This window comes from Lygodium microphyllum, chromosome 3, assembly GCF_053477565.2.
Source record: "Lygodium microphyllum isolate KBCC chromosome 3, Lygodium_microphyllum_v1.1.10, whole genome shotgun sequence".
Lineage (NCBI taxonomy): Eukaryota > Viridiplantae > Streptophyta > Polypodiopsida > Schizaeales > Lygodiaceae > Lygodium > Lygodium microphyllum.
This window is the reverse complement of record NC_141137.1, coordinates 155,163,261-155,176,972: the sequence shown is the minus strand read 5'-3', so window position 1 is coordinate 155,176,972 and position 13,712 is coordinate 155,163,261. Positions and strand designations below refer to the sequence as shown.

The following is a 13,712-nucleotide window of genomic DNA, read 5'->3' as shown; positions in this document are numbered from 1 at the left end:
CATAATCTTCCTTTCAAAGAGTCGGAGTAGCTCTCAATTATTTCTTCAGTTTCTGCATGGCTTTAGTATGTTTTAGCTCCCAAGAAAAACGTTTCCATTTTCTCAAGAGCTGGTAGAGATCATCTACAATATAAGCAAAATGAGAAATCCAAATATGATAAAACACACAAGCTCCAAGAAACTTGCAAACCTCTAAAGTAGAAGAGCAAGTCTTTGCAATATTCTCTATGGTAGCACGAGAAGGATTCCTGCCATAATACCCACACTTATGTCCAACAATCAAAAGTTCTCTAGCTCCAAAAATAGACTTCAACCTTGACAAGGTCAAATTAACTTCCTCTAATTTGCAAAGAATCCTCTCAATATCTCTAATATGTGAAGCCACAAAGAACTTGCATCCATGGTCATCTAAAGAATCATCCCTCTCTTTCTCTAAGAAACCCTTGATAGGTAAGTCATTAATGAAGGGCATGCTAAGCTCCAGAATAAAATCTCATAGAACCTTGTTCATCCCATTCATCATATGGGCAACCAAATTAGTAGCTCCTTGTGGAAGCGAACACATTCGGACAAGGCCTAAGGGTGTCTTCATCGTAGTCAAATATTTGCTCTCAAGGGCAAGCTGGAACTGATCATATCCAGAATAAAGATCACCAAGTGAATAGATAGGACATCTAGCAAAAGCTTCAGCAAACTCATCCACAATAGGCCTTGCATCAACATTTCAAATAGTGACCTTGTTTACTGGTTGTAGGTCCTATATGAATCAGAGTGTCCCATTCTTCTTAGGAACTGTGAACCATCTATTGGAATATGGACCTCAAAATGGCTTTAGAATCCCCATCCTGATCCACTCATTCAAAAGCTCTACCAATTTGGGCAAGTGAGCCCTCGACATAAGAATAGACTATAGATTCTAAGGACATGCAAAATGGTAAAAATAACCATAGGCATCACAACCCTAGGATCAATGCATCCAATCTCATGTGGAAAGAAGGAAAAATCTTTTTCATCTCTACATAACATCTCTTCAAAACATCTTACCTCTTCAGGAAGTAGAAAATATTTAGTCCCAATCTTCATCTCTTTCAATGTCTCAGCTGAAAAATTATGTGCGACACCTACAAGATCTCACAAAGGAGGTTGCATAGCAGCTCTCCTAATCATCTCATCACTATCCAAACGTAGCGGTCCTGCAAAACTGGTCTAACCTTCTTGTCAATTGTCTTATATTTTGTCTAAACTTTGGCTTCATTGCTACAAGCCGCGAATTTCAACCCTTGTTGAAAATACCCTAGTAAACACAAATTTTATTATGTATAAACAGCAACATCCAACTCTTTTTGCTGAAATATGTCAGCAAAGAATACTTTTTGCTAAGAATCCTCAACACCCAAATTCTTTTGAAGCATGAAATCAACAATTTTGCAATACATCACCAAAGAATGGACATGTAAGACATATGACAACTCTTGATTATTAGTATTCAGCAATACTGAAAGTTCTTCCATGGTATCTGAGCATGAAAGGCCATCATAGAGACCATCTATCCGATCTTCTTCCTGCAAAACACCTACAAGCATCAATTCTTTTTCTTTTCTTTTTACATACTGCATGGCAGCTCTAGGCATTTCAGAAATATGCTGAAAACACAAAGTACTTTCTCTGGATAGACCATAAACACATGAGGAAAAACTGCCACTACCAGTAGGCGAGAGCTTTCCCTAAATTATACCACTATCGTCTCACAATACATTGGTACCTAGCAAAATTCCAACTCTCTTGCTGGAAGAGTGGAATACCTTAAAGAATCTTTATTCCAACTCTCTTGCTGGAAGAGGGGAATGCCTTAAAGAATCTTTATTCCACTGATGGTTGATACAAACAATCATGAACTAGAAAACTCTCTTTCCATCCTTGCTTCAGATCCATGCATAGGTGGACCCATCATCTAGAACCTTAGTCTCCATCCGAGCCTCATCAATAAATAGCTACCCCAAAATAATAGGATAGGAACAAGAGTTTCACACAAAGAAATGATAAAACTCACCCACATCTCCAATAGAAATCTTCATGTTTGGATAAGCAATATACAAATCTCCTGTAGTGTTGTTGGCCACACGCATGCACCAACCATGATCCACATCAGCTGGCCATCTACCAATATCATATAAAACTCGCATTATGATATTAATCTCAGATCCATGATCCAAAAGAGCAACAAAAGGAGTCTCTATTTCACCAGGCTTGACTTCGCATCACATAAGAAGAGCACAAAAGAGACTCCTCCAATAATTTCTTCATATCTCCGTTACCAAAATTTAGTATAATTGCTCACTCTATATCTCTGAAACATATCATCTTGTCCTTCCAGACCACCAACTTCAGCCTTTTTGCCTCTTCAAAGTCTTAATAGTCCTTCTGCTCATGGTATGGACTATTGCACCACATGCAATGGCAAAAACGATCATTTGTGGAAGAATTCATAGGAGTAGAAGAGGTTGGGGTAGAAATTGGGGCTCAGTTAAGTGGTTGGTGTTCTCATCTGGTCATCTTAATTTGAAGATCTTTCAAGTTCTTTGAAATTTCATCCACCATCTCTTTGGCAACCGGTTTGGCAGATGGTCTGACAACTATAGTAGGAATAGGCATAGGCATAGAAGTAGACATACACATAGCATGAGAAATAGGAGAAGAAGTGGAAGGAGCAATAGGAGAAGTCGAGGTAGGAGAAGACATCGCTAGAGGTGTTTGCATACCGTTCTTCAAGCGAGCCTTTCATCTCTGTCTCTTTGACAATGTGGAAGCCACATTGTAACGTGTCCACTTGTCCCCTTTTAGGACACGTCTTGGCAATCCATTAGGAAGAGAGTCTAGAAGGCTCTGCCCGGCACTCCCATGGAATGTTACGGGGTTTGCGATCTAGGCCTTTCCGAGTCTGCCACCTAGCGGAAGTATTCCGGCCGTTCCCACTTAGGACCGACCTGAATTAGGGTTTTCCCTAATGGTCAATTTCCTAAAACGGCAGCTAGCATCGAACCCCAGGCGAACCACTTTACGAAAAACCGTCAGGATTGAAGCGGATTCATGTTGCACTTGGTTCAAGGAGAATGGAAAACGAGAGGGATACAAAGTTTGACCTCTTTGCCCATAAGGCATAGTCCCATTCCATTCCCCTAAAACAACATAATCGGGATTCTAGTAACCTAAACTCTAGTTCAACGCCCTTGCTATTCATTTCCTTCGAGAAGAGCTCCTTGCTATCCATTTCGTTTGAGAAAAGTTCCTGATCAACCGGGACCACCCATCCGGAGGACGGACCCATGGCCACATCCACCACACTTTTCTTAGGGTTGCTTTAGTTGTCTAATTACCTACCACAATTAGTTAGATATGCATAAAACAACTTCCTTAATTAGCCAGTTAAGCATTGGTTCCTTCACGTAATCTTAGCACTTGACATAGAAAAATAGTGCGAAACAAGTTATCTTACTTATCTTTGGAATACATCCATAAAATCCATCCCGTAGGCTAATCCATAATCCACCCGAAGGCTATCCATAATTCGCCGAAAGGCTATCTAGCAATCCACAAGGATTACTAATCCAAGATTCCGCCCGTAGACTAGTATGCAGGCCTCGAGATCCAATCCTGAGTCACCTTGGCCTCTTGTGCAGGGCTTGGAAGGCAAGAGATTTACGGCCAGAGCCCCCGCTGGCACTCAAGTGTCCTCCTACTCCAAATAGTGCTCAACGGAGAGACCTCTCGTGGTGGGTTCGGTCCACGTTCCCGACACGGCTAACAACCCCCTTGGTTAGGGTCAGGCAGACAGTCGGGGATAACTGATGCTGCCTCTCCCTTCAGGCCTTCAACCTGAAGCATTAAATATCTTTCCATCCTTTAGTTCCTTGAGCAAACAATGCAAACAGTGCTCTTAAACTGTTACAAGCACAATCAATCTAGTGGTCGTTTATTTGGCCAATTGCTAAGGAGTGAATCCTTATCCTAGAATGCATCCAGCATTCGATCCGGGATCAACTACAACTTGGTAAGATCCCCAAGGGTCTATTTGTTCACCCTTTTGTCCCTGGGTTAGAGTCATACCCCTCAATCCAACACCTTAGGTTTCATAAATTAACAGTAAGTCCTAGTGACCATGTTGCTCTAACTTGATTGATCCTTTGCTTCCAAGCAAATACATAACTTCCCTTGGCAATTTTCCCCAAAAAAGGTGATATAATAGGATGACTACTCATCCTCTTGCAAGTTAAACTTGCACAAGAACCTGCCAACCTCATTCCAAGGAATGGAAAAACTCTCTTGTGATCAAACCACAAGGCCATGCGATGTTGTAACTTGTTACACAAGTGTCATATCTATTCCATGGGATCATTTCACCCTTTGAACAACGTTTCCTGGTCAAGGAATTTTGTTTAGACAAGAAGCAGGGTTTAGGGTGTCTTCTTACCCAACCCAATCCTAATTGCACTAGGTCCTAGGGATTCCAAACTCAAACTGAGTTTTAACATTAAGTCGGTCGATCCTTAGGGTTGAGACCCTAGATCGTTATTTGCATGAGCATCCAATTGACCCAAACATTCTGTGAATGTGGGTAGGACCTTTGGGTTTGAGGGTTTCGACTTGGCAACAAGTGCGAAACTAGGCCAAATCCATAATGTGCTGAACCCTAGTTAGCACTTGGGGTATTTGCCGTATCTAGTGAACCATGCCTATACGAATCCCTTACGGGTTAGGTGATTTAGATAGTTCAATCTACTTGTCTTGCGACAAGGATGAGCCTTTCCTAGAGATGATAAACTTGATCTAAAGGAGAAAAATAGTTGCAAAATGTCACAATACATGTAAACATACGATTCATTGCTTCTACGTACCACTAGATTCGCAATAGCCTTGTCTTTTCTTGCTAAAAGTCAAAACGCCTGATAATTTGCAGAATAACTTTCATAGGGCCTACTAGGACTTACATCAAAGAATCATGCCTACAACCTTTTTGTCTACGCTTTAGAATCTCATACTTTGATAGACCATGCAACCTTTCCTAAATGCAACTCTTGATGAATGAATTTTTCACATGACGAATATGCAACAAGCAACCTTCTCATAGCTATAATGTAGTTAATGAAGTTCATGCAAGACTAAAGCTAGTGTTAACTTATTCCATTTTACAGGCACATGCCACATGCAAGTCCATAGAATCATTTTCGTGCTCTGCTATTTCTTTTTGGATAACATCCTACGGGTGTTAACGACTTTTCCTCATGAATCATTACAAGGAAGATATTGCCTAAAATGCAACATATGCTTATTCCTTCCATATCCAGTCAAAAATGCACTTAACAATTTCATTCATTTTCCCTAAGTAATAGGCATTTAGACTCATTACTTTGGAAATGCACCAAAATAGCAACATGCAGCTAATCTCTTAAGACGAACAACTCTGGAAATGCAAACAATCCAATTTCATGACATGCACCAATCCTTATCTATCTTTCAAAGAGATAATTTATCGAATGTACTTTTATCACTATTACTTGAACTAACGATAAGCGAGAAATGCATCATCCCTATGCTAGGTGAATTAGAAACATGCATAAGTGCTTTAAAGCATTTCTTTATGTGGAAAATAAATTCGTGGAACCTGGGTTTGTGGATCCACGGTGATATCCACTTGAATGTTAGGGGAAGAGCCTCCCGTGGGTGCGCCTTGCAACTTCTTGGGAGCCATCGTTGATGACTTGAACCCCGCGGATTCCTTCTAGCCTCTACTCTCACTCTCCGAGATTGCCCTAGATCGATACCTCCTCTTCGCATAGGAACTTGAGCTTTACGAGCCGATTTTTTTGAAACTGGGGTGGCCATGCAAAAACAGTGCTTAAGGTAGCCCCCTTATGGAAGCTTCTATGCTCTGAATTAGAGCTTACGTGGAGAGGGAATCGAGAAGAGGGAGGTGATGAGGATGATGAATCAGATGGTGGCGTTGATGATGAGTGGCAGTGAATCTGTGTGGCGGCAGCAAGAGTCAAAACGGCGATAGCTTCCTGGCTTGGGAATTGCGATGGCGGCCTCCACTCTCTCTCTGCTCTCCCTCAGCATGGCGCTATTCATCTGCTCCTCCCCTTCCAATCCAAAGCTAAGGGGGGGTTTTTATAGCTTAAGGGGGGGAGAGGGAAGCCACCACATAGCTCGTGCATGGCTCTCCCCCCATACACCTACTTCACCACATCACCTCCTTCTCCCATTCCCTTCCCTCCATGCATTGATTGGGAAAATTAAAAAAATTTGCTTAATTTGCATCATTATCCATTTTGCCCCCTTCCAAAAGGGTGTTTCTCAGCGGTTATGCAGTCTTGAACCCCTGGGCTCGATTTCACAATGTGGAGGCCTCATCTTTGCGTGTGCGGGGTACGGAGTAAGCTGCCGGTAATTACGATGCGGGAGATAACCTTGCACAGGTATTATGCGGCGTGTGGGGAGTCAAGTTTAGTAATATTTTTTGAGCAGGAATATTACACGCATCCACAGCATCTTTCCAATCTGTCTTCAATTCCATAGGCTACATACAGTCTTTCAGAAGCTCTCTCAACTTTCCTTGAAGTGCAGGATCAACCACCTGCAAGAATAACTCCACTTTCTCCGAGTTTAGGGTTCTTTAATCTAGTGCATCCAACTAGTTGTATCGTTCTTCAAACTTTTGCAACAACTCAAAAGCGACAAGACTTTTGTTGGGTTGAAAGATCCACTCTCTGAATGTCTTCTGCGTAGCAATACCATAATCCTCAAGAAAATATTAGTTTTTGAGCACTTTCTTGAAAACATTCTAGTTTGAGTCTTGCATAAATAAATCTGTCACTCTAACCTGCAAAGCAAGCATGACAAGTCATAGGAAATAGTTGCTCCAGTTAGTAGGAACTTTGAAGAAGTGCATCTGGCTTTCAAAGGCTTTAAGATAGGCTGAAACATTTTGGCCATCAAATAATTTGTGCTCACTGACCAAAGCCTCGATTGCTTTGGTTGCACCATGTGTATGCTCTTGTTCTTGATGCAACATTCGTTGTTGATTCAACTGCTGTTGATGTAAGTGCTACTGCTACTGCTGCATAGAAAACTACATCTATTGATTCTGCATCATAATGGCTGAAGAAAGAGTTTGCAAAAAAGTCTTCATCTCATTGGTCGAAAAGGAAGAAGTGCTTGATGATGAAGTAGGTTGAGTATTTGAAGAGTCTTCCATCCCGATGATTAGAAGCGATGGTTTCATGTCGGGTTCACCAGATGTCGCATGGAATAATACACGTGTGGTTCATGAATATCGCTCATCACAGGGACGCTAAGCGAGATGAAGAGAACTCGAGAGAAATTCATGGATGTATACTTGTTGTACATGTTAAAGACCTTAATAAGAAGATGTTTAATTGTTGTTGATTGGAAGCAGAGATCACATGTCCTTCTTTCGAGCTGCTTTTTAAAATTCAAAGATTCTTGCCTTCAAGAGAGGATAAGTTGACATGGTTAAGCATAAAAATGGGCAGTTGAAGATGTTAATACATAAAGAATCCATAATTTTTAAGACATGACATCATGGATATGAAGCTAAGCTCAAGAAGATTAAAGAAGGAGATAAGCTTCCTTATGATGCTAGAGGAGCACAAGAATTGAGCCTTCAAATATTGCAACAAAAGGCTAAGTGGAAGGGCTTAATCGAGATGGAGTTTAAGGACCTCAACATGGAGCTCATAAGGGACACAATAGAAAGAAAGGGCAATACTTATGGCCATGAAGATCTGAATAGGTAAAGGTGGTAGCGATGTTTTGCTTGAGCTTTTGTAGAAAAGCCAGGTGAAGGTACTCAAGGCTCCTTGCTTAAGAAGGTAATTTTGCCATAGTTTTATCATAAAAGAGAGGTAATTTGAAGTATATTGAAGATATGGAACTTCCAAGTATTTAGGATAAGAAAGCCTTTTCCTTGAACATCTCCAATCTTTTCTTCAGTTCGATTGAGCTCTCGTCCCTCGAAGCCTCCACTCCCTTTACTGCCTTCTTCTAGTTTTTCCACCCTTCACTTGCAATTGAGACATGAGATAGAACTGCCTGTTAGCATGAATAGTTAGTCAGCTTCAGAACTAAACATGCGAAGGTTCCTTCAATATGAAGCTACAATCTTGGGGCTTCGATCATCACAAATTCCTTGAAATTTAAGTCCATCGGTGCCACGTAGCGAGTCTGGAGTAAACTCGATAATCCGTTTCATTGTTGGGTAGGGAGAAGTGCCGAATCATGGAGATAAGGCACTACATGGCATGGCGGCATGGCACAATGACTGTCAGTGCAAAATTATTATGACCAGAGCAAAACCAAGGAAGGAAGCAACGGAGAAGATCAGTCGGTGGACCGCTACTGTACGGACTCCAGATCCTATGTATTGTGCCTGATGACTGCTGTATTAGGAGCTAGAGCTGAGAATGGAAACGAAGGTGCTGCAGGTAGTCAAGGAGAGATAGAGTCTTTGGAGACAGACACACTGAGGCACAAAGAGCCTCTTCTTCATCACCCTACGTCCGTCATTACACTTCCTTCCTTGTCATCACCTTCGATCTTCATCATCTTTTCTTTCCTTCTCTTCTGCTGCGTTTCATCACTGCAACTTCGTTCGCCACCTTCGGCCTTCGACATCTTCTGAGTTCCCTTGTTTCAGCGTCAGCTTCTTCTTCCTCTTCGTCATCGGCTTCCTTTCCTTCTTCAAGCATCGTCACCGTAGCGTCTTCTATCATCTTGATCTTTGTCGCCTTCTTGGCTGTCGCCTCCCTCCTCTCGCAGAGATCTCTGGTGGTTTTTATAACTGTTTTCTTCCTCGTAAAGCCTTGAATCAAAAGCATATCGTTCTACTTTCTTTGAAGTGCCTTTAAAAAAAACCCTACCGATTGTCCTTAGTGACTACGTATTCGAAGTGGGCCACTAGGTTAACGTTGACGTTTAATAAAAGCTTTAAGCTTTTTCGCCACCCAATCTCACATCTGAGAAGTAGATGTTATGTGGCAAGTCACCCATCAATGAGTGTATTGCAATTTTAGCATAGGATTCATCTTTGGCAACCTATTCAGCCATAACTTTGTTAGGATCAAGAGCTTCCTCTTCTAGAATAGCGTCCTATGTAGAGCACCTTGTATTCTTCCTCCGCACTGTCAAATGTACTGTCTGAGTTAAAACTATTAGAAGACTAGAGCTCCTTCTAGCCACATATACTTCCGTGGAAGGGCTCACCATAGAAAAGTTTGTTCTGTCTTTCAAAAGGCAACAATCTTGTGATCTTATGCCACGACTACAGTCCATATTCCACCCTGCTTCATTGTTCAAGGGAGACGTCCCCACCGAGCTGTGTGCCTAGACCACAAGCGATGGATCCATTCAACAATCAGTACAAGAGAGCATACCAGAACGTATAAGATCATCTCTATCATTCACTTCAAATGCAAGATCTCCTCTGGTCCTTAGTTTGTTAGGACTCACATATGTCACTTTTGCTGAATCAAAATTGATCGTATCCCTATGAAGGGAAGAACAAGTTCTCTCAAGAGGAGAGATTCTACCACCATTCACCTCAAGTTCAGTGTTCATCTCCTTCTTTGGGAAAAGAATAAAGAGTGAGTTTGGAGCTTCACTCAGAAGGCATGAACTAACTTTGATGTAGAAAACTTTAACATCAAACCATGATGTATTAGGCCCAAAAGTCGGCTTTCCATGCCCAACAAAAAGGTTATAATATGTATATGAGTTAGGAGGGCTTTGTATCTCTATTCCAAATGTGGTTTCTGGGTAGTACAACAATGTTTGGGGCTTTGAAAGTTCATCCTTGATTTTACTCATAAGAGAGAAAAATTTCAGTCAAGTTTATGTTAATCCAAAGGGAAACTATGTCACTACTACTTCAAAACGGAAACCTTCATGTGAAGCTATTCTTCCATGCATTGTGCCCTATCAAGAACATGCTTTGGGAAAGAACGTTGTGCCCAATCACTCATGCATTTTGCAAATTAGAATCCATGTTATGCAATCAATCGAGTGATGTTTACAAAAAATTATGAATACATTGAAGAAATTGTGCCTTGCCTGACTATAAGCGCATGTGTGTTATGCAAATGCAAACACAAAAGATACACACAATGGAAAATAAACTTCTAATGACGCTTATAATGTGATCAATTTCTTGGCAAAAAACTTCACCCTCAGATTTGCAGTGGTGAACGCGCAGCATCACAACAATTGACGGAACCTGGCACAGATTAGGCACATCGACTTCAAATTCACACAATGCTGAACAATTGGGAGGCCAATCTCTCACTGTTATGTGCCAAGTAGGAGTGCATGGAGTTCAAGAATGTTTCCCAAGTAGAGACCTTGGAGAGATATGGCATGTATGTGGAGATCCAACTCCTCCAAGTTAGATAGGTGTTGCTATCCACAAACACAGTTATGGCAATGACTCTCAAAAGAGGCAATGTTGAAGCTATAGTTGCCCAATGTCAATGATTGAGGTGCAAGGGAGGAGATCTAGAAGTAGAGAAAACTTGTCTAGAAGGAAGTTTAGAGAGATTTGGCCTATGGAGAGAGATATGAAAGCTTCAAGTTGAAAAGGTGCTATTGGCTGTGGCTACCATGGAAGCTTCATTGAAGGTAGAAATGCAAATGAAGTTGGAGATGGGGTCCAGCACTCAAACTAAGCTAAGCTAAGATGAAGAGGAGCTGAGAGGAGTGAAAGGAGAGCTAGGCCATGCTCAATTGAGCTCTCATACCATGTTGAAATGCATGGATCTAGAGCATGGCTATGGCGGACAGAACACAAAGAGAATGTTCATTGATGACATAGACTGAAGAGACCAACTGTTGCTCAAGTGAATTAGGATCCAAGATGGAAGCTTGGAATCATAAACACAATGTTGAGTATGACATTGACTATGACTGAAAGGACAAAGTACAGTTGTATTCCATCATTGAATGATAAGAAGGTACATCAGTTTTTAGGCTCATGATGGTTCCCTTTTTCTCCACTGTGTTTATGGGATTCAGACATCCTTTCTAGCAAGCTATTTGTGTCTTGCCCTATTGCTCCATACAAAGAGGCTATCAAATGGGCATATTTCTCAACAAAGTAAGAGAATACCAATCATCTCCACCAACTGAATTGAAGAGACCCCAACAATGCTTGTCAATCTATCAAATGATTTAAGATTTACCCACCTAAGCACGCAAGCCCCAACTTAAATATTTTTTGTAGCTTGGCTCCACATTTGGCACCTTAGTCAAACTATGATATGATTGATCTTTGGCTAGTTAAAGTCAATTTGATCATGTTCACTTTCTAGTGGCACCCCACTTTGGAGGAGTAAGAATATCTCTTTTAGTAACACATTTCTATACAATACCAACTAACTTAGGAGATATCCAAATTGTAACTAAAAGCATGCCAAATACTTTCTTTCTTCACTAAGGATACCCTTTTTAAGGACCTTTCTATCATCGAGAGACTCCACTACCTTTGGAATATGAACTTACATCCTCAAAAGACGGTATAACGTTTGTTATGAAGCTTCTACTATAAGAAAAAATATTGTCACCACTATAGAACACAAATTTATCAGTCTCCTTAGATATGACCCAACATATTGTGAGACAACTTCTTTATGAGCCATCATCTAGGCTCGCATGCAAACCCTACCCAAGGAGTTACTTCATCATCCACTAATCAATACAGTACTAACTAAAGAACATCTCCATAATGTGATTTAATTCAATAGTCCATTACTCCTTGACGACATCATGTATGATGCAGAGGACTTATAACTAGTGGAATTCAGAGCTATCCCCTCTCACTACATTGCACAACTTCACTTGGATATTGAAGTCCAATCCATGCAAGAAATATTGTAGTTGGACAACAGGTGGGATAAGGATAGAAGCTTCCAATTTACGAAAGGCCTATTTCATCTTCTTAGCATATACTCCGATATTTTTATAGGGCTCTTGATGTGTCACATTTAGCACACATAGCCAATATTGTCCACCTCTCTCTCGGGAAAGTTACTATATGTATATCCTCTACATCACGTGCATTCAAGGCCTTTTTATAAATATCCTTTTCTGTGAATTTTTCCTCAATAAAACATAACCCTTTTCTATTCAATCTATAAATAACTCCTTTCTATTATACCTTTAGGTAGGTATAAAATGGTATTTTAAAAATACTTTATTTTGAATCCACATGATGTACACATATATTCATGAGTAATGTACCTAAGACCTCTCTCAAGGGAAAATTCCCTTCGAAAGGCTATATAAATAAATTGATTGTGGTTATGGTACCGGCCTCTAAGCCATGATACCACATTATAACCCTCCCTTTTAGGGTCATGTTAAACAATATCATTAGATGTCCCGCGTCTTGAATTCGATAATTAAATATGAGTTTTTGGAACTCACTGATATGAGGTTCCACATCCTCCTCTGCTAATCCATTAAAAATTGGTAGAGGGAAACGTAAGGAGCTGGCAAATCCTATGTTCCTGCAGGAATTGCAATAGGTTGCACTATAACGACAACTGAATTTGCTATAGGAGTTTGCAAGGGTGTGACTACACCTCCACTTGAAGTCGGTTGACTTACTAGGAGAAGAGGAGTACTAGAGCTTGCTTCAAATGGACTGTTTGTAGCACTAAGGTCACTAAAACCTCTCTCTTGTAGGGGTATCAGGCTATTACATTGAGGGGAATACCTCCTAAAGATTTTAGCCTATCGTTTAGCCCTTTTTTCTCTGTCTTGTTTTTAGATCTCTAGTTGATGGTGTTCATTAGAAAATAATGGGTCTATCTCGATGCTCTTTAGCAAAAAATAACTAACTAGTCCTTAATTAACCATAATTTAGGAACCACTTATTGGCAGCTCTCGACAATGCAACACCTCTTGGGACCAAAAATGGGATCGACATTGGCTCTAGGGCTCTAAGTGGTGTCCTATACTCACCCCAATAGTCACATGACCTCACAGCCATGAGCATATACATACTATAAACCAATTTATCAAAATAACACATTTGTAAATACAATCTCTAGATTATAGTCCAACATGATACCCTTCCCAACTCCAAGTAGAGGGAGTACCCAAACATATGGGTGGTTGGCACCTCATAACACTAACAAAGGGAGCATCTCCCCCCCCCCCAACCTATCATTGTGGCCCTACTATGACTCTCCTACATCCTAGGGATTGGCCCCAAGATGTGCCATCTCAATATATAACACATATGAACAAAGTACATTCTTCGCAATACTCATTCTAGGAGATAGTATATTCCTCACCAAACAGTTTCCAAAGAAATGATTATACTAAATCTAGAGCATAGGGAGCCTCACACTCATCGTGCATCAATAGTTTGAAACCAAGTGTTATGCATCGAGGAGATAGTTCTCTTTATACCATGTAGATGCAATGCAATGTAAAGTGAATGACTTTGAATGCACAAACATTTTACTTAAATGAAATTAACATTGTGAATGTACTCAAATATTTTTTTCATGTTTTTCTTTCACTAACGACTTTATTGCAATGATAAGGTATCATTAGAATACTCCGAGCCATTATACCTCTTAATACTCAAAATAAAAGTGAAGCCTATATGAAAAGTGCAATAATTTTTTTTTATT

At 40.5% G+C, this 13,712-nt stretch overlaps 1 pseudogene; it reads right to left on the bottom strand.

Moving 5' to 3' along the window:
- Positions 1-9,003: 9,003 nt before the first annotated feature.
- Positions 9,004-9,882, bottom strand: LOC148039066 (uncharacterized protein At1g01500-like; annotated as a pseudogene).
- Between the last annotated feature and the right edge of the window lie 3,830 nt (positions 9,883-13,712).